Below are 22,382 nucleotides of genomic sequence, written 5' to 3'. Positions count from 1 at the left end.
GAAAGTGAATAAGAATATAATCACCCTCCCTACACCATACCCATTTACGCTCCAAACATTCAGGCCCTGAAGGATTAGAGCTGAAGCTTTTTTTGTTGCGTTTCAGCGCTCATTGGCTCAAAGATAGCAGAGTTATTTGCTGAGGGATGGACTAGTCTTGAGAGAAGTCTCTCCTGCAGAAACAGGATCTGTTTTGAATACCTTTATCAGAAAATGCCCACCAGACAGAAGCAAAAGCTAGTTTACATCTATTCTCCTCAGAAACGGGCTCTGGCTTGGCCATTGGAATACTCCTGTATATTCTTTCCATCCCACTGATAGCTCTGGACCTGCTGCGCATTTTTATATTTTCTCTGAGCTTCCCGTGCAGAGCTAAACATCCACTTCATAACTCTGACAATGCCTGAACAGAGAAGCATGGCTTCATCATAGAGAACAAATAAAAGGCAGAGGCAGACCCTGTAGATGAAGATTGCTGTTATGGTAATTCAGAGTAGGAGATAATGACTGGCTGAACAGAATTAAATCATTTAGCTTTTGCTTAAACAAACAAAAACAAAAAACTAACAAAGAAAAATAAACAGCTCTAAGAATGGATAAAAAGAGTTTTGAATGAGGAGCATCAAAAAATATTGTTATTTAAACTCAGGACGTATTTATGACAAGGCACTGCAAAATACAGGATGGCATCTGAACTGGGAAGAGTAGAAAAGACCAGAGGGAACCAAACTCATGATCGTGATCCCTTCCTGTCCTTTAAAAGGGCTGTGCGAAAAAATCCTCTTTTTGCACAAATTCTGTTTTCTTTATTGCTCTATCCTACAGCAGCTTTCAGTTGTGCTGGGTCCAGATGCACATTTTTATTGGTATATATAGGGCTTGGGCACTGCAGTGATCAGGGCCCATCTCCTCCTTCCATGTTGAATTAGAAGATACTTTGTATACTTTAGGAGGTGTCTCTGCATTATGGGCAACAGCTACTGATACTGTGAGAAAAAAAAAATAAATCTGCTCAAATCTGAAGCAAAATTACTCAGGCAAACTTTACTGCAAGTGAGCTTAGCAATGGAGTGTGCTGTTATTGCATTATACCTGCTGAGACGTTGGTAAAAATGGCATCGCCAGCTGCCTGCTAATAACTATGGAACATATTAACACTTTCCAGTGGATAGTTTAATTGCTTCCTCCCTCAGGAAAACAAATTTCATAAACCTCAGCCTGTTGTTATTTATGACACATTTAAAGCTTTTTCAATAATCTCAGCAGTGAATTATTGTACATGGATGCAACATGAGAAAGGCAGACGTGCTGCAGCCCAGCATTACGAAGCCCTATCGAATATTTGCTCTATTGCTTTTGTTGTCACAGTCTGTTTTCCCACTGGAACATTAAAATCCGAGACTGGCTATAAGAACCGTTGAATGATAAAAATAAAGATAATGGCATCTAAAATGGGATTTCAGTGTAATGAGCTATGGTAACGCTGATACTCGAGTACTTGCTGGTGACCTTGGAGCAGTGCCGAGTGCCCATCCAACGCTGCTGCTGCGCGCTGAACGAGATGAAAGCGGCGCTTTCGCTGCCGAGTAAGGGCTCGGGAAGGGAAGGGCTGGGTCAGAAATGGGCTTAGGGGCTGCAGTGGAAACACCGGATGGTGTCGTAGCAAAACTGGCCTCTGTCCTTAAAGCATCTCTGGGCGAGGGGGGATGTGTGGAGAGACCCCCCGCGTCCGGGCTGAGGGCTCGGGTCTGGTTCCAAGCCAGCAGGTGGATGTGTGCTCTGTGCCTGCCCTTTCACGGCCCACAGCCGGGCGGCTGCCCTCGGCCTCCTGCAGGACCCGAAGGGCTGGCGGTGGTGGTGGGAAGGCCGTGTGGTAGTGGGGCCAACGCGTCCCCCCGTGCCCGGCTGCTGCTAACATTGCTCTCGCTCAGCTTCTCTCCCTGGGTGTGCCCAAGGCTCAATTTCACTTTTGTGCCTACTTTCTGAGGATCTTTAGCTATGCAGCTCTCAGAGCGGAATTGTTGCCTGCTTGACTGCTACTTGTAGCCTGCCAAATCTGACCACCATGTAATTAACAGAGTTTTTGACAAGCTAGGCTAAAGGGATGTTGTTTTTTTTTAAATTGTAGAGGCAAGCACTTGAAGGTCAAATCCATTTTTGTCCCTGTAGCCTTAATGCTTCTCCATACGTTTCCACCCTGTGCATTGAATGGAAAAGATATCATGTGAGCATGTAATTACAGACTGTATTATAGAGCAATAATTCCTCAGCAAGACAGCTAAAGACTGACTGAGAGCTAATCTATCCAAAACCAATATACCAGTCCCAGCACAGGCTGGACTCGGGCCAGGATGTAAGCCAGGAACAGCTTTCGTGACACTGATGAATACGGTTTAGCTGCTGATGGATGGAGAGCAGACATCCCCTTTTATCCTTCTAGACCACTCTGGCATTCAATTCCGTGCCACTACCCTGCCTGAAAGTAAGGGCAAGGCGTTCAAGAACGTGCTGACACTTTTTGAGCTTTTTCCCCGAGAAGCAGTGGCAGCAAACGGCGTTTCTGCTGGCAGAGCAGACCGCGGAGCCGTGCAGGTCTCAGCTCCCGTTGGCAGCAGCAGCTGAGCACCAGAGGTGCCCCTGCGGCCTGCGCGGTGCCGGCGCCGTGAGGGTGGCCGGCCAGGACAGGGCCCGCTGAGGACAGGCGGCTCGGGGCAGGAGGCCGCAGCAGAGGGCTGGGCACAGGCCGGGTGTAACGCTGCCGTTCTGGTCATTAGGGTAACGCTGGTGTAAGTGCGAGCTCCGAGCTGCAGGCCTGCGGTGCCGCGGGGTGTCCGTGCCGGGCTGTGTGCCGGCACGGTGCGTGATGCACACAGCGGCCCTCTTCTGACGTTGTTTTTGTCAGCTTCCTACACAGAATGCAACCAAGAGAAGGAAAACAGCGAATGTGGGCAACGGATCACTGAGCCAGGCCTGGACGGGGTGCGAGGGGAGCAGCAAACAGAAATCCCCAGCTGCAGGCTGAGCCCTCGCTGGATGGGAAGCCCTGCTCGGAAGAGAGGCTTTAACAGCTCTGCTTACCCCCCTCAGCCAGCGCTGGTAATTCTCATAATGGGAAATGCGAAGGAGTTTAAAAGAGAACATTTATTATATCATTTCCTGTATTACTTAAAGTCTCAGACTATCAAACCAAATTCAAAGCAACTTTGGGAATGTTAAGGTACTTTTGAAATAAGTGGATGTTGCTGCTATATTTCTGTCTACTGGATCAGCCAAAGTGACAGCTAAACAGAAAATCCATTAGAAAATTTATATGTGTACTGTTGTTTGGAAGTTGGAAGAAAACATATTTTGATGTTTAGATACAAGAAGTATGATGTTCAGGGACTGGAATAATCCCCACAGGACACAGTTCATTCGCAGTACATCATCCAAGGACAGTCAGCTTCAGGCTCCGCTTTAATTTCCTGGTGAGCTTCAGAGCAATATTTATTCTGCAGACAAAAAAAAAAAAAAATTAAAAAAGAGAGAGAAAACAACCCTGCATCTAGTGAATATTTATATCAGAAGGGGAAGGATTCTTTAATAACTGATAGTACATAAATCCATGAATAGGAGAGATGGGAACAAAAATTGAAAGGTCTAAGTGTGCGGACAGTTTGGTTGTAATTTCTAATTAGAAGGACTATAGAAGATAAGCATTATGCTCATGATTCATTTTAATATAGATGGAAGAGTAGGAGTTTCGAGCCAGCATTTTGCAAGACTTTCCACCCACCACACTGGCTGTAAATCCACCACATCACCTGTGACAGCCGGAGTGCCCCGTGTAGCGCCCACGGCGCTGGGCTGGGGCATGGCACAGTGCCTGTGCACCCCACGGATGGCACCCCACCATCAGGAGTGTGCGCGGCGTGGCGGGGCTGCATGCTGACACCTGCAGCCCATTTCTGGAAAAAAAAAAGAGAGGAGCAGGGCCCCGGAGCAGGCAGGTGAGCTCTGGCCTGAGCATGCCCACGCTGAGCAGAAGTTGTACCTGGCGGGTATTCATCCTATAGGGACATAGGTTTGGGACATGCAAAAACTGCAAAGATGCGCACTTCTTTAGCAAAAATTAGAGTATTTTTTGGCTTACTCACACAGCAAATGACTGTAAGTATGGTGTCTTTTTAAAAAAAAAAAAAATACTACTTGAGCAAAAAAAAAATTTTGACATTTGTTAAGGTGAAACGTCCTTACTGGATGATGTGGTTGGAAGCAGAGCTCCCGAGCTTGCTGGGCCCAGCCTCCTGCCCACAGTGGGTCAGTGCCAGCAGCATGTGTAGGATCCTACCCCGGCAAGTTTTCAGTGTCCCCAAGGACTTTAACAGTACTAGAAGTATTTGGAAGAATAGAGGCAGAAACCAGTGTGGTTCATGCAGGGCTTTAGCACTGAGTGTATCTAAACTGTGGATTGCAAAGCCATGGCTTGAGAACAAAAGCAACTGTTGAAAACCCACAAAACCACTGTACCACTTCCAGCTGGCAGCCGAGATCCATCAAAGTCTCATTAAACAAATGCCTCCCTTGCAAAAGAATATGAAAGATTGGGAGAAAAAAAAAAAAAAAAAACAAGGTGTGTGCATTTCTGAGCAACCATCTAAGAAAAGATAAGAGATATGGAAAATTTGCAATTGAGAATTTGGAAACATTGGAATAGCTGATGGAGAGATCTGGCAAAGGCATGACGCCTTGTGAGAAGCAGCTTTAGAGGACAGAAATTTCCTTGTCGTGGATAACTCCCTGAGCAGCAGAGATAAATTATAGGTGTGTTTTTCAGTGAGTTCCCAATCTGGTTTTCACTTTGTTATGTCAAACTCAGCATGCACATGTTCATCATTGTCGCGGCCAAAATTTCCCTGTGCCATGAAAGACAGTGAAAGGCTTTTTAAATAGCTACCTTGCACTCCAGCAAGTGCCAGCCTGGGAAACGCACTCGGATGAATAATGCCGTCACTCGGTCTTGCTCGCAGAGAAGTTGAAATGTGAACGCTGGCGACTACAGACACGGCACAGCCAGGAGCTCAGCGGTGGAACAGATGTAGGAGTGAAAGCTCTCGCCTCTCAGCTATTCCCTGCCAGCCCTCAGCTGCGGCACGGTGACTAAGGAGCTCGTAGCTGTGCTCTGCAGAGTAAGCTGATTAACATAAATCCTTTCCAGCAGCAGCTTGAGCTACTCCTTGGTGCTTTGCAGTAAGTGGCCAGGCAGGGTGGGGAGCTGTCCCTCCGTGTAAGGATGCTGGCGGGGAAGGTCGGGTGGCATCCAGGGACGATGCCCTGGTGGCTCTGTGGGCACACTGGACGTGTGTCCTGTCCCTCCCAAGAGCAACCCTCAAAAACTACGGTTTAAGTCTTGCCCTGGATTTAGAGGTTGAGTGGAGAGGGGCCTTGGGGTGCCTTGATGCCAACCTGCCTCACCCATTTCAGAGAGCCACGGAGGCAATTTTAAACAGGAAAAGATAAAGAAAGATGCTGGTGGATACTGTCTCCTCTCTTCTCAGCACCTGTGGATTTTCCATTGAAAAATCGAGTGGGTTGTAGGAGAGAATAATAGTATAAATCAAGTTGTATTTCGATTATAATGACGAAGGGGGAACACACTTTCTATATGCTAAATATATTCATGCAGTTATATTATAGTAACATTCCTTAAATTGATGACATTTATCAGTTGAGGAAAACAAATTGCTATATACAGAAGAAAATAATTAAAGGAAAGGGAAGAATAATAGCAGCATCAGAGCAGTCAAGTCTAGCAATGTCTTAACAGAAATATTGATGTTCTTTTGGATGCGTGTCAAGGAGAAATGGAAAGATAGCAGGGCAATTTCTTCTGCAGTTATAACTACAAAATATCTTTAAAATCTTGCAGTCATATATACCCAGGATGAAATTTTGTTTCCAGCAGACTGGCTTGTCTTTGCTTTCCCTGATAGGAAAAAGAAAAATTAGTTACAGGGGAATTTTTGTTTATTTGTCTTTTTGGAACCTGTTGCGTGTCATCTATGCTATGCTTAACCTAATGTATCGCTGAGAAAAAGAGGAAAAAATACAACCTGCAAGTGTAGGGACCATTATGGCGAGGCCCGGTGGTGCTGTTACACTTATTTAAAGGGGCTATCGGCCTTTTCATCATTTCCCCTCTTTCTTTCCAGCTGCTGCTGATTTGGCTGAGATGTTTGCCCAAACTTCACAGGCCGGGAGCAGGCTCACATCACCCAAGTGGCTGGAATTAAACTCCACGTTCTTAAGGAAAGGGCTGGTTTTTCACTGCAAGGATCGCACATCTGGGAACATCTGGAATTCAACCAGTGTCGCTGCATCTGACTGGGCCCGCTCAGACTCCGGCAACGCAAAGCACGTGGGAGAGGCTCACATCACCTCATTATCAGCCTGTCAGTGCCTAATTGAACAGATGCAGTGCTGCGCGTGTGTGCAGCATTACTTATACATTCACCTAATATATATACATATCAGAGGTGCTTGATGGGCCTTTTATTACAACGCCAGAATATAGCACCGTTGCTAAAGCTGTCAGGGCTTATATCGCTTGAAAAATAATTGTCCAGTCCCTGGTTAGTGCTTAACACAACAGTTTTCCTAGGCCATAATATAAAGCATGACAGTGATGTACTGCTGCTGCACCTCGTAACTGAATTCCAGGGCCCACGTTTCTCGGGTTTTACCAGGGACGTTCACGTCGAGATTGCAAATAGCCATGCAAACCCCGCTGCCAGAGCTCCCTGGTGAAGGAGGCGATGCCGATCACATCTGCCTAAATGCTCCGATCCCACACCGGTCGCACCGATGGAAATATTGCAGCGGGCATTGAGTTTGCTGCATGGGGCACTGAGCACCTGGGGGAGCTGGGGGCAGTTCTGGGTCTGGGCTGCTCTGGAGCCCAGATCTGACACATGGAGGCTTGCAAGGTAAGTGGGAACCACTGGGAATTGACAGCAAACTTGTATGAAGTTTTCCTAAATTGTGCATGCTTGTTTTTAACTCTGGCTTCCTTTACAGATGTTCTTATAAACAGAAAACAGCTTGTTAACAGTAGCAAAATGGAAATTTCCTCTGTGCGATATAAATTTCAGTGATATACATGAATATAAAACAGTGTAAAACTACACTCTTCTCTGCAAAAACAAATGTGCCTTTACATTGCACAGGAAAAACTAATACATTACAGTCATTAGGAAATATATAACGTTGACATTAATTGAAGTGAAATGAGGGTGTGCTTGAACTAATAGAACTGAGGGAAAACAGGTGAATTGTGTTTTGTAACTGATGGAGCTACTCTGTACGAGAATAATTTCTGTGCTTGGTGTGACTGTAATCCATCACCAGCATGGTAAGTGAACAGGATTTTGGTGAAAGCATCTACCCAGAAGTAGATTTTTGTGTAGCTTACCCAAATGCCCATGCTCACATGTCACAGCACAAAGGAACAAATATACTTCCCATGTATATTCAGCAATGGTACCAGTGCACGTTCCCTGACTGGAGATAGAGGTGGACTCAAGGATATGTACCATTGACAGAAAATTAATAGTATGTATTTCTAAAATGCCTCTGTATTTTGGTAGTGTAAATTTTATACTTCTTTCAAGCATAGCTGTCCTTTTGGTGACATCACGTTTTTTATTGTATTTTACTGTCCACTACCACGCAATACATAGATCTTCTACTCACCAAAAGAGGACGTGCTCTTGTCAACTAAGGCAGTTATTCAGCATCCCGAAGGTAAGGGACATGTAATGGCTCGGTAGAGAGATGTTTAGGAACTCCACTGCTGACAGTGCAACTTTTGTGTTACATTTTATACAATTGAGAAATTATCAACCTGACATTAAAACAAGTCTTGCTTTAAGGGGGTATAATTTTTGCTAATGGATTGCTACGTTTCATTTCCATATTTTTTTTCCAGCAATTTTATGCTTAAATATCATTGCCCCTTTGAATTATGTGAGGCTCTTTTTGCTGTGAGGTTCCAGCAATTTGCCTTTGCTAGCTTCATGTGTGTAATTAGTTTAATTAGCACTACAGCTTTAATGGGAGCATTGGTGGATGCCGCATGCACTCTGTTCTTCACTGGACAAAGTCAAATGTTGTGTTTCTTAATCAGCTGCAGCTGAAGTGCTCCAGCCCTTACAAGGTGTTGTGCCTGAGCAGAGCTGACACATTTTGCCACATTTTCAGGAAGCACTATATTCTTTATTTTGGCTAAAATGTCTGCCTCCATCTGGCCTGTGCTTAGGAAATGTGCGTGCACGTTGGGCATGCTCAGTGAACTCCTTTTCACGGCTTTCAAAATACGTTACCTTGGCCTTTCAGGTAATCCCTAATTATTAATGGCACACAAAACAAATAGTATTCTTACTGTCTGGGAGCAGTGCCTGCATAATGGATGGGGAGAATCAGACGCAATGCATCTTCTTAATACAGAATAAAGATATTTCACGAAACCCAGGAAAAGCTTGACATTGAAAACAGCTCCTGGGGAACTGTCAAGATGACAATAGAAAAAGCATTAACGATTCATCAATGTGCCATTAGCCCTGCATGTTAGACCTGATGCTGTGTGAAGTCAATAGATCATTTTTATGCCTTACAATAGAAAGAATTGAGTTGAAATGGAAGCATATGACCTCTAGGCTACATTAAACCATTACTAAGAAAAAGATCATTATCTTAAAAACTGCAAAACCATATTCATTTGGTCTATTTGTCTGTTGGACTCTGAACATTTTTATCTGTTTACTCTTATTTCACCTTGCTAGCAATGCGTAAATGCTCAGCAGAAGCTCAGAAACTCAAATGCAGTGATAGGAGAACACATTAGCCACTATGATCATCATCATTTTTAAAGAAAATGGTGTTTGTTTTGTATTTCAAACAGCTCTTTCAGTGGTGGTTGTGGCCAGTTTTCAATTCAGGTCTCCCTTTATTAAAAAAAAATAAATATATATATATATATAAAATACCTACTTTATGTTCTCTATATGTTTTAAGATAAACAACTTTAAGCAATTAAAATACGCACACAAGAATCAACCTTTTTCTCCTTAAAAGCGCAGTTCTTTAAAAAGGAAACTTTCAGGAGGGAAGCTCAGTTGTGTCTGTTCAAAGGACCCTGTTTTTACTCATCATGCAAATGCCACGAGCATATCAATCCCCACCTCGGGACTGCACGCACCGATCTGTGCACCCGGTCTGAGATCAGCGACTCTGAAAGTAAAGATCCACGATGGGCTCTGTTATTGTTGGAAAGGAACCGTCATCATCAAAGCACCACAATGTGTCTTCTTCATTTTGCTCCTGGAGGCCAAACTGTTTTGGAAGATTACATTTTACCTGCAGATATTTGTAATAAAGAGTGTCTGAGTACGTCTCTTGTTTATGTGTTGACTGCAGTGAAACTCATATAGACCTTAATGCTGTGTTCCTGCTCGTTGGAGAGACAGTGCTATCAATTCGGGAGCCTATTGAAAGGAGCGATTTCATTTCTAGGCTCACTGCTGGTTCAGACAAAGGCTACCCTGGCAGGAGCAGAGGTTTTGTATTGCACGCAGGCAAATTGGACGGGACTTTGCTCGAGGAGGGAGCTGCTCCCCCACCCTATACAACATTTTTTTTTTCTTTAATGTTTGTGCTCAGCAGTGGTTTCAATTAGTTTTATTTTAATTTCAGTAGAGTATATTACTCCATTCCACATTGATTTCTAAACAACTGGTTTTATTGATTTAAGACACTAAAGCTGTCATAGCAATGTGGTAATAATACAATAAAACAACAATAGGTTTTTATTTTGCTTGGCTGCAAAGCAGCCTAATGTTGGAACGTGCAGCAAGTCCACGACAGCAACACTGCTGTGGCGTTAAAGCCTGGCACACACACACACATCTGGGCAGCCAACCACGGCGCCGGGTTTTCACAGGAATGGGAGAATTTCTACTAACGTGAATGCCAACAGTGAGCGTTCACCCCCCAAACCCAACAGGTGGAGTTCGAAGGATGAGCTGCAGGTTAACGCACACACAGGAAACACAATGTCTAGGGCTGCTCTCAGATGCATTACGCAAAAACTTGGAAAACTTCATGGACGCTACTGAATTAAGCTGCTGTAAAACCACTGATGAGAAGGAACCCCGAGGAAGCCATGATTCTGCCTATCCAGCATGGAAACTCACAGTAACTGTTCTTCCCTTGTTTTCATACTGTTTCCATCTGCATGTATTCCAAACATAATTTTCTTTTATTTTTTTTTAATTCCTGTTTTTAAACCTAGCTGTTTTAAGCACTGTTTCTTACCCTCGGTCAATCCAGCGATCGCGGTACTTTTGGTTGGAAGGGGAACAGCTCTGAATTAAAAGCTGGTAAAATTATGAAACTGAAAAGAACCATATTATTATATGCTATTATTATGACTTTTGTTTTTTTTCCTTGCTTGACATTATTTTGGTTAAAGATTTCTTGTGTGCTTCCTGGTGGCTGGGGAGGATTGGATCCAGAAGAAAGCTGTTTGTGTAAGTGCTGGGTGGGCACTAACACTTTGATGTAAGTCCCAGCCCCTGACAATGCTGAAGGAGGAGGAGTGGTGCTGGTGGTACTGATGATGCATTTCACCTGGCTTCTGCTCACCTGATTGCTTCTTAAAGCACCGGGGGTATAGCTAAGTGGCCACATATATATCGAAGGCTGTGGAAAAACAAAGGTGGGGAGGAGGCCTCTGAAACTGGCTTAATAACAGAAGTCCACAGCGGTAAATGGATAAGTGAAGGTAAGTGTCTGACCGATGACGTATTTAATAATTTTTGATTGAGATATTGCAAATAAGATCCAGACGTATAGAAACTCTGATTTACCCCCAGAATGATTTACTGGCATTGTAGGAAAGTTTCTGTTAATGGCTTCTTCAGAAACAAAAGGTGAAAAATACCTGTCAGGTCTCACAGAAAAGCGAATTACAGATGTAACTGGCATTTTCCCCTGCACCTTCATGAAGCGTCTTTGGGATGTGTGTATCGTTTTACTTAATGATGCACAGCAGAGATCAGGAAAGGAGTGCTATTTTTTATAGTTGCAATAATTAGGTGAAGACTTAGTAGTAGAAATGGGCAAACAGAATTAAGCACATTATTTAACGGAAAACAAGAAACCTATACACCAGAGTAAATACAGTTCAATGGGTATCTGAAAGCTAAATGACATATGCCATATGCATTAATGGCATTAGAACATATTTTAGTGCAAAAACTTGTTTTAAAATAGTTTTGCATTTAAAACCGTTTGTATAGTCAAAGTACTCAGCAGGCTGGGATTTTGGGGGTTGCCACCGCTCCGTGTTCCCGGCAGCTGAATGTGTCACAAAGCTGGATCCTTGAGACAAGCCGGGGATGGGGAGGCCGTTGTGTGCCTCGTGAGCAGCGATGCGTTTATCTGATTTCTTACCTACGGGCCCTGCTCGTTTTTCTAAAACAAACATTTAATTGTTATGCAAGAAGTCAGTCAGCTGTGAACACCCTTACTGAATAAAACAAAAGGAAAACATTCAGGTTCTTTTCCTTTTTACAGGATTAATATATTTGTTTCACAAGAATTATCTTAATCCGGTAGCTGTCCTTCAACAAGTTTTAAACAAGAGCGATGTCTTTCCACCAATGAATTTCATTTAACTGGCTCAGATTGTTTATGAGATGTTTTCAGCTCTGAGTCCCTGACAGTCATAACTTGTTCAAATAAATTAATATCAAAAATCCCTTGATATCCCCCAAATAATCAAATTCCTTTGTCAACAACATCCCCAAATAACTTGTGTTGACTTTAGTGAAAGTTTGTCAGAATTACAGACTTAACTGAGAAGCACAACTCTTCTGCCCTGAGCCCAGGACTGCTAATTTCCAAGTTGAATAAGTGTTCTGGTCTGCAAAGATCTCTCAAGTTCTTTTTCAGCAAAAATAGGTCAGAGGAAATGAAGACTAAGGCCACCGTTTGTGAGATGCACCAAATGGGAAGCACCCCGACTGTGCCGTTCCCTCCCTAGCACGGCATCTGAAGACAGGTCAATGACGTTTTGGGGTGGGACCCGATGATCTCCTGAGGTCCCTCCCAGCCCCTACCATTCTGTGAAACACGGCACTGGTGCCCCTCACCGCCCTGACGCAGAGCTGGTGCCGGCACACCGGTGTCTGGGTGTCTGTGGGCACGCAACCCGCAGGGCACAAGTCACATCTTCCTGCCGAGGGTGCTGGCGGTCCTGGGGCTGGCTGCCCACCTCTGTTCCCTCTGCACGTCCAGCAGTCCGAAATAAATCACCAAAAGCCTGTCTCTTCTCCCTCCTGCCTGGGAGCCCCCAAGGTTGTCCCACTGAGCTCCCCCCTCCTCGGCCTCCTGGCTTCAGTGAGTTATATCCTAAATGTCCCAGCTGCAAAAATTATGGAAGTGCATTTTCTCCCGAAGCTTTAATTGCTAGGTGTTGGAAATATTGTGAAGTTCAGAAATGGTGTGTAACCATGATGCTTAGCCAAGTGTCGCAGCAGCAAAAAGCTGAGCTGTGTTAGACCGTCTGCTGGGGCTCCTTTGCTGTGACTTCACAGCTTGCTCGGACCAGATGCTTTCTCCCCCTTTCCTCCTTCAGAGATACTTTGGCAGGCCAGTCCAAACACGAATATTAAATATTTTATGCACATGAAAACAGTACAAAGCAATTTTAGTAAAATAGAAGATCTTTTGGTTGGGAGTTGAGCAGGCTGTAAATGTCTGAGGATTAAGGATAATTTACACCCCTGGGACTAGCCACAGAGGATTACAGCCTCGTGGAACCATTTACCTTGAGAAAAATGACAAAATTTCCAAGGACTGATAGTTTCTTTAGAGAAGATTTGAAGCTTGGGCTGCACTTGTCTTGAGCTTATCCACTATCAATTCCAGTTCATACAAAGACATTTGCTCTGATTATTATTATATCCCTGCCCTTTCTTGCCCTTGAAGTATTGGCATTGTGGCTCAGAAGACAGATTCAATTAACAAACGGGATAGATGCTGACCTTTCTCAGATTGTTATTCTATCCTTGATTTGCTTTAGGGGAGAAATATTTCTTTCTTGTATAAATATGAAATAACAAATAAATAACCAAAAATTGATTTGTAGTTTCAAAAAAAAAAAAAAAAAGAGGGATGGGGGAGGAAAGAAATGAACTAGTCAAGCACGGACACTGGTATTAGCTGAAGGGCTTCAGCACCTTGCACAGGGATTACTCACCAAGTACGCTGCTATCCATCACGATTACAGAGCTGGGGGATTTCTACAGTAGCTTTTTCCAGAGAATCAGGTAACTTAAGCAGCATAGCGCTTTTCACCTTTTTCTTGCCACTGTGACTGATTTTCTGCAGCCCAACGAGGAAATTTTCTCTTTGCTGCTTTTCCCGTGTTACAGACCTCAGCATCGCCCGTGGCTGCCGGGCTGGTAGGGCAGGGTGGCAGGGAAGGGACAGGGACAGGGACAGGGGCAGGATGGCGGTGCTTTGGGGCATCCCCCGTCTGAACCCCCGTGGACGAGGCTCTTCTCTTCCTGAGGAAAGGTGAGTTTGGCCCTAGGGAGCTCACAATCCTCCTCCTCTCCATATTCATCTGTCTGGCATCCATGTGTGACCAGGTCCAATGTCCCGGTGAAAGGACTTTTGTCTCACTTGTTTACCTTGGATCAGGCCCATAAACCCACAGTTATCCTGAAATTATTTTATTATATTTGGTGTTTATTCATTTTTTCCTAGTACAAACTAAAGTGGAGGTGGGAGCTGGGAATGCAGCTGCTCGCAGCTCTCGTGGTGGGTGAGGGAAGCACACGTTGCCTGTTGCGCTTCTCCAGCTTCAGCCACAAGCAAACAGTGGCTGGAATTAACTTGCTTTCTGCTCAACAAACACATCAAGGAAAAAACCTGCTTCATTTATGTTCGCATTCCCCAAAATTTTATACTTCTTTTTTTTATACTTCTAAACAGCTTTCCTCCCCTCTCTGCTCCCGCCTCCCCATGCACAGACTTGGGAAAAGATCAAACAGTGCCTTATTTTTCCTTACCAATGGTGTAATTTTCTTACAGTGTTAATTGTTAAGAAATTTTGGGATAAATCAGCATGTAAAAAAACAAAACAAAACAAAAAGGCAATTAATATTTTAATAGTACTAATTATTTTATAATTATAATTATGTAAAATATCATAATTATTTTAATGCTATCATGCTACAAGTATTAAATTTAAACCTTTTTAAATACTAGTCCTGAATCTGTCCCTTTTTCTCGGTCTACTACATTATTCTCTGGGTTGCTCCACTCACAGCTGCGAGTCAGTCTTGTTGCTGACTTGTATTATTTCTGCTATAGTTGAATTCTTCAGATTGGATTTAATTCCTGTTTTTAAAGTCACTGGGTTTGTGTTAGCCAGGTGGGTGCTACCCGACCTGCTTGTCCCACCCGTTTGGGGAGAAAGCTTTCCGCAGGACAGCTGGAGCCTACTGGCAGCGGGTCCCAATCTCGTGCTCAAGCCACAAGCCGAGAAAGGGAATTTGCATGGGTAGCCCGGAACAGTAAAATCAGAAAAGTCTTTGCTGGAACAGCAGAAGGAATTGGGTGTTCCGGATGCTGTTTGGCATACCGTTATGCTATGCACTCACAGGGCCACTCCTTTCTGAAGTGTTATGAAACGTTTCTTACCAATATAGGAAGCGCAGTAACCACCCTTCCACCTTCTGATGCCTCTTGTCCTTGGACAGGCCAATGCTTATTCTTAAATAAACTCCCTCTCACGAGGCTGATGGTGGCAGCTGGATGTGGCGGGGGGGGTGTGGAGCCCCCTGCCACCCTCTGTGGGGCCGGGGGCTGAGGCTGCAGCCCCGTGGGGCCAGCTGGGCGCTGAGCCTTGGGACTGGCAGGGCTCTGCTGTGCTCACGGGCTGCCGGAGACCCCACGCATGAACCCAACGGCTCCTTGCATCCTCCGCACGCCGAAAGGCAGCGTGACAGATGTGTACTTGTACTATTTATATCAATTATAACGCCGAGATGATATTTGTTTGGCGTGCTGCTGAAAACCTATTGATCACCTAGTTTTTAACTTGATGCAGACAGCCGTACAGATTTGATTTATAAAACAGATTTATTTTCTGTTTTGACAGAAACTGCAGACTTTTCTGCATAACTTATTAAAGTACAGATTAAAAGTGACGTGTTGATTTGTTACTAACTTTGAGGATTTCTTTCTATGCTGTTTGCCTCCAGCATTAAGCAGTCCACGGAACATGCAGCTCATATATGAATCCATCTCTTTATCTTTATTTTTAAGTCTCGGGCCTCATTCTGATGTTATGCATGCTGCATTCAACCAGCAAAAAGGTAAACAGAAAGACTGAATTTATGCCAGTAAGTCACAATAATCTGTTCAATGGCAAAATATTTAATCATGTTGAAATTGGAGGCCAGGTCCTCCCACATGGCTTTATTTTGGCATTGCAAAATGCACATTTTTTAAAGGTCAGAGCTTCTGATTTCCATATTCTCCTGTTTCTTTTTTTTTTTTTTCTTTTTTTCCCCCCTGATAATTCAGTTCATTTGAATAGTGTGTTATCTAATATTTCACTACCAGGACTTCTGACCTTTTCAGCATTACTTTTCCTCCGTAAATGAGCTGTCCTTACCGCGCATTATTCCATACGCACACCCTCATATACCCAATTGTGGCCACATGAGAGGAAGAGTCAGGTGGCAGAAGGGTGCCAGGAGGAGGAGGAGGAGGAGGTGGCCGCACACCCACATGCATCGGCACTGCCCCGAGCTCTGCCCGTGTGCTCCAAGGTTCTGCAGCGTAACTGCAAGTGCAATTCTTCACTCAGGTTACACAGCTGAGCTCCTCCAGGCTATGAACGTGGCAGAATCCAAAGCAGACTCAGTCTTTGTGCAGTGGTTTTCCTCCCTGCTTTGCCAGCTGTAACAGCTGCTGAACTGCTGGATAGGGGCTGGTGAAAATCCAGCTCAGCTTCTCACTTGAGGAGCTCACAAAGGAATATGACTAAAAGCCTTGATCTTACATAAACTGCAAGTCAGTCTTGTGTAAATAGCGATATTAGGGCTCAGTAATACAATCAAACAGCCACAAGTCACTGGGGCAGTGAAAAAAATCCGGGAGTTTAAAGCACCTTCATTATTATTTATTGAGTATTAAAGTTGTAGGCACATTAGGAATATAAATGGATACACAAATGATCTAATTTACAATCGTTGTACACAGCCATCTATAATGGTTTTCTCTTTTAGAAAGGCAGATAACATCATTATTTTTTTCATTGTTTATCTTTTAGCAAGTCATTTTATTACTTACAATTTTAGTCAGTGATCATACGTTCAGTAAGAATGGTATGGAGCAAAGATATTAGATAACGCTTTGCTTTTTAGCCATACCTCGGCTTGTGTTTCCAGTTCCCTCCAGCGGCAGCCCGGGCCTGCTCCGACGCCTCTCGGCGGCACGGTTCCCACCGCCAGGCGCTGCCAAGCTGCCCGCTTCGCGCTGCGCGCACCCTTGGGCCGGCACACGGCGCGTCAGGCAAAATGCTGATGTGAAGCTAAATGGAAAGATTTTCCTTTCCGTTTACCATTTCGCGTTCAACCCAACAGAGTTAACGGCAACGTCATTGCCGTCTATTCGGTCTGAACAATAAACAAGAAGCCGTTGAAGAAGGGGGTGCTGCCCGCAGCTGACCTCTCTTTGTGTCACCGGGGAGCAGGATGCCTGACTGACAACAGAGGCCGTGTCTGCAACGTCCTGCTTCCCAGAGCAGGGATGCTTCAGTGCATGTTTCTTCGGTGCCAGGGAGACCAACCTCCAGTGCTAACGCAAGGTCTGCTGTGAAATCCAGCTCCACTCCAACCTGCAGAAGTAAATCTGGATGCGGGAGCTCCCTCAGGATTTTTGCTCCTGGTGATTCCGCTCTCAGACAGCTGGAAAAGAGAAGAAAGAGAAGAATCCCAACTTCTTTTTTTCTTTTTTTTTTTTCCCCCATTGTGTAAGTATACAGATGTGCTCTAGGATCAGGTAGACGTTTTGTGAAGGCTCAGGCGCAGTTTCTGTACTGAAGCAGTGTGTTCTTTCTTGTCAAGGCACAAACCTTTGATTTTAAGGAAATTGCCAGTTCATTTTCTGTTTCTTTTTAGAGACCCTCAAGATAAACCCTTTTTTCAGTGCAGTTCCAACCTCCTGATTTTCAGACACTAATGTCTCTTCTCTCCCATCTGCCTCCAGCCCCTTGCTGCCGGCACCGCCCAGGAAGGCCACGCTGGAGCTTTGATCCAGGGCTGCGCTATCCAACCCCTCCGTGTTTCAGGCACTGAATGTCAAGAATTGCCATCCCGATGAAGTCCTGGGCAGGCTGGGAGAGCCCCATTCCATCGTTCTTCAGCATCCTGTCTCTGGGAGGTGAAGAGGTGCCGTTGTGATCTACAAAAGCTCAGGCAGAGCGTCTCTGCCGCGAGAGGCGCAGCTGGGGAAGGCTGCCGGGGAGCTGGGCGCAGCAGGGGCTGCCCGAATCCCCAGAACCTGGGGGGCTCTGTCAGATTTCCTCATCATCTGGCACCTGTGGAGTATTCTTATCAGCAGTACAGTATAACAGCGTACGATGTTATCATTTTCTTCACTGTTTTTCTTCCCCTCTTTCCCCCAGATTAGGGAACTGTTCACATCTGTCTCCTTGGGATTTCTGCCGGTCTCTGAAGTAGCGAAAAAGGCATTAACAGAAATTAGAGACAGAAATAACAATTATTTATAGATTGTATAAACTATCCTTTAGAAAACAGAGAGCAAATTGCATTTAAGTGATTTTCCATTTCTCAGATGTAAAAGAAGGTGTGTAACCCTTATAGGTATCAAGGTGAACATTCTTAGACCAAAATGACTGACGCTGCAGTCCTTTCACAAATGTTATGTGTTTCCTGACGAATGAATATGAGCAGAAAAGAAAATTAGAAATTTGACAACCTAGCACAAGGAGTGTTAATTTTCTACAGTTTTATCATTTACTTGCAGAATAACTTAATATATCTTTATCGCTCCTTCTCCTATCAAAGCTCTATAGACTCTAATATTCTACTCAGTGAACTGAAATATCTCTCAATATAAAGCCATCTTCGTCTAAAAGCATGGGGAACCATTACGGTATATTGTTATGTACACTAGTATTACCTAAGGAAACATTTAAAGGTTGGGAAAACAGATATTTTTAGAGAGTGGAAAACAAAGCTTCTAAATTAAAATTACACTTTTTCTTGATTTAATTCGATACTGTATTTCATCTTCTAACAAAATCCTTAGACATGGATGGGGTAATCCTTTAATGGCGAACAAAGAAAAGAGAATTTTTGTGGGGTGTGGGCACAGCCTGTGCTGCTCTGCCTCGGGGTGTGCAGGATGGGACCCCGGGCCCCCAACACCTCCATGGCCGCCCCCGCAGCGCAGGCACCACCCGTGGGTGCCCGCTGCACCCTTGGGCTGCCTCCGAGAAGCAGGGTCTGGGGCTCGGCACAGCAGGCGAGGCGGTTCTCGAGCTCTTTGATAACCTTGCCGTTGGGCTGCTTTGCAGAATAAACCTTGCACACGGGTAAATGGCTGCTGAGCCCCGGGCAAAGGTGAGGCAGGCTGGCCCGTGCGTGGCCGACATCTCACCTCCCAGCCCTGACCTGACCCCAGCACGCACCGGGAGGGGGCTGTGGGAGGAGAAGCAGTTAGCTGGAATGAAAAATACACAAGGAGCTGCCTCGTAATTTTTTTTTTTTTTACCAAGTTTGCAGTTTCTTGCTTGAACGCTGGTATCAGACCTACCCACCTCCTCGGTGACCTGTGCTCCGTACCGGCCATCCTTTGTGCAGGAGGTGCGACCCCAGGACAGCTGCATCTCCAGGAACGTGGACAGGCAAAGAGCAGCCAGTGCTGGGAGACCTCCGTGGTGCAAGGTGAGATTCGTGTGCTTGTCTTCACCGCGAACTCAAGGAGCAGGAAACGAGCAAAAAGTTATGAATGCTGCAGATGGTAGGAAACAGAGCATCTTTGGTGGGAGGCAGGGGCGGTGTTACTGTTTGCATTTGAATTCTGCTGCCTGTGATAACGTCGTGCACGTTCCTCTCATCCTCATTTTATTCCAGTTCATACATTTCCCAGTTTTTTGGGTCATTGAGTTTGTTCATGAGTTTAACAACAGCCAGTGCCATGTGCACTGTAAATATGAGAACTCTGCAGAGCAGATAGCTATGGTGCGAGACTGCTCATATAATGCAAATATGCTTATTGCTGTTGGAGTTTCAGCCAGGGAGAAGTCCAGAAATTACCATTTTGAGAAATGTTTTTTATTTTTTTCCCACATATTATTTACAGTGCACAGCTCACTGATGAAAACTGTTAGGGCTGAAATTGCTAAAGGAACTGAACCTCAAATATGTTTGAAGTCATTCCCGAAATGAAGCAGAGAGCACTTGTAATAAAAATAATACATTCATCGTAAAGCACTTTCTGGAAAACACATTGTTATTTGACAATACTACAGAAAGCACGTGCAGAAAATGTTGGTATTCACGCTCACAGCTGATTTAATATCAACATTTTCTATTTTATGCCATATTTACATGAAGGATTGTAAATGGGGGCGTGTGTCCGTCCGTCCAGCCTGGTTGTCAGCATGGACGTGGGGGAGAGCCCCGCGGGTTGATCCCTGTAGGTGGGTGCCGCCTCTGTGCCGGCGGGGCTGTGCCTGGGCACTGGAGTGCAGCACCGGGTGCCCTGGGAGTAGGCATGGCATGGCACAGCACAGGATGGCATGGCATGGCACAGCACGGCACAGGGCGGCTGGCAAGCCGAGCGGTCATCTGACACTTTTCTTGTCTGCACGCTGCCTCAGTTTCTCCCCTCTGTTAGAAGCAGAACCACACACACGCATTGCAATTACTCAGCGTAGGGACGTATTGAAAACCAACTGAAATGTCGGGAAAGTGTTGACTGGGAAGCTCTGAAAACACCAAGTCTCACTGGAATGTAGAATGTCAATTATTATAAATATATGGGCTTTTAAAGATTTAAAATTTAGTACATACAAATATTTTATGTGCTGGGAATTAATTTTATTTTGCTGTATGCAATGCAGTAGGTGTACCTGCAGCAATACATTAACAGAGCGTTAAAGCGGAGGAGCCATTTAAGTGGACATGACTCTAACTGCTCAGGTGGATGATTTGAAGTTCTCATTTTTAACATGCCTTAAACCACTGAAGTGTGCTTGAAATTAAGATATTTATTAGTCCTCTGCTTTCAGAATGAGGTACTTACCATCAGCCATCCAATAATGGAAAGCAACAGAAATGGCCAATTAGAAGCCCAAGACAGATGACATAAAACTTGTAGACAAACAAGCTCTCGACTAAAGAACCGCACACGGGTCCCAGCGCAGACCAGCATCATTTTTCCTGGCAGACAAGGACCTGTAAGGGCACACACCTAATGTCACACAGAGCTGACAGTTTAAATTCCTTACTTGCCATTGGCACACGGGTGGGACAAAGCCTTTGGCCGTGCTGTGTTGGCGTAACTGCTCCCAGCACCCGGCGCCTTTGCTAGGGCAGCAGTTCTCCTGCACACGTACGTCCTGTGGGACCACCTGAAATGTGGAATTATGCCTGCCATTTCCTAATGCTGGGGCAAAAACGCTCAACGCGCTGCCCCAGTACGTTGCTTACCCCAGTGCCAGAGGTGGAGCTGTCCTGCTGCCCGCAGGGTGCCGCCGCCGCCCAGACCTCCGAGTGCCCCGGCACGTCCTGGTGTGGGGGCCGGCCCCTGCCCCAGCGCTGCCCTGTACAACCTGCAGTGAGAAGTGCCGTGCTGCGGGAACCGGCACCCACTGTTATCTCGCCGCTTCTATTGAGTGCATATTATTGAATTTAATCAGTGAAATGAATTTGCTAATGGACTTGTTAATAAGCTTGCCATATCTAATGTTGATCATTTCTTCTGTTCCTTTTTTTATTTATTTTTTATTTTTTTTTTGGAATGAGAAAAAAGAAAGCTGCTGCTGCTACTGTTTGGCAGCTTCATTTTTTTTGCTTTAGGCAAATAACAGGAATAAGTTCACTTATAATTGCTTTGACGTCTGTCCTGCCCGTAACTCCAAGCTCGCCCCTGGTACCGCCAGGTAGTTGCAGAGCAACAGACACCTTGCCCAGGGAACACTGCTGTACCTCACCTGTGCTGGGCTGTGTAAGTTAGGTACTTCCTTCGCTATCAAGCTTTAATCAGCACATTTTACAAAAGACAGACATACTCTTTAGAAAGAATATATTTTTTTTTTTCTTGGAAGCGAAATCTCTTTTAAAAAGTATTTTATAGTAAACTCGAAGTTGCTTGTTAGAAATGGATAAGCTGGTGGATTTCATCCTCATTCTGCCAGCGGATCCCTAACGTCCAATTTGTAGATAAAATAGTCCAACAATCCCCTTGATGTGCTGACAAAGCGTAGGGCTGGGCTTGGTTGAATGCAGGGCCAAAAGTTATAGAAAACAGTTGTTGAGAACATGAGGTGTTCAGACAAAATACTGTGGTCAAAATATTTCCTCCCCTCCTGTCTCCAGGTCTATAAAGTCTTCAGAAACGAGCCGGTTCCCACCCACCAGCAGGAGCTGGGAACTCCGGTGTAGCCCCAGAGGTGGCAGTGGAAAGGCGGTGGGTGAGGCTGGAAAACTTTGGGCTGTGTTTGCTCACCTTCAGCTGTCCTGGGAGGGCTGTATAAAGTGCTGCGGGCTTTTTCGTATGCAGTGGACAGCTGTCGTTATTTATGACTCCCTTTTCTAACATTATAAGGCTTCAGCCTTACACATCATAAAGCTCAAATTAAAATGTGTCCCTCTGAGCTTTCACATTGTGCATGCAAACACCGTAAAGTGGCGTGGAAGATGAGCAATGACAGCATACTGCGTTCTGCATCACGCTTAATGGTAACCCAGAGTGCATCCTGACAGGTTTTATCTCCCGTTGTACATATAACATTCTGAAGAGCATCCTTTAATGTTCCTTTGCACCAGATTAGTTTAGATTAGGATCTACAGAAATGTTAAAGGTGGTCGATATCTATATGCTCCTGGTGCTCCCGACACAACGGAAAAATACTTCCCGCTGGTTGTGGTAGAATTTGAGATAACTCACCTTCGGTGAGACAGGTGACTTCTCATCTCGACGCCCGTTGCTCCTCTTCTCTCCCCTTGTTCCGCCGAGGAAGCAGCAGAGATGCAACGGCGCTGAGACCTCTTCTGGCGGGGGCTAATTCT

The 22,382-nt window shown here is 44.9% G+C and overlaps 1 long non-coding RNA gene across 1 annotated transcript; it reads left to right on the top strand.

The window, feature by feature from the left end:
* Positions 1-2,296: 2,296 nt before the first annotated feature.
* Positions 2,297-18,496, top strand: LOC106038951 (uncharacterized). The gene is made up of 3 exons (XR_001208926.3): positions 2,297-3,096; positions 5,010-10,819; positions 17,329-18,496. It is a non-coding gene; the product is annotated as an uncharacterized lncRNA (long non-coding RNA).
* The last annotated feature ends 3,886 nt before the right edge of the window (positions 18,497-22,382 follow it).

The sequence above is a fragment of the Anser cygnoides genome, chromosome 7 (genome assembly GCF_040182565.1).
Source record: "Anser cygnoides isolate HZ-2024a breed goose chromosome 7, Taihu_goose_T2T_genome, whole genome shotgun sequence".
NCBI classification, from domain to species: domain Eukaryota; kingdom Metazoa; phylum Chordata; class Aves; order Anseriformes; family Anatidae; genus Anser; species Anser cygnoides.
The sequence above is the reverse complement of the archived record's forward strand: the minus strand, read 5'-3'. Positions and strand labels throughout refer to the sequence as shown.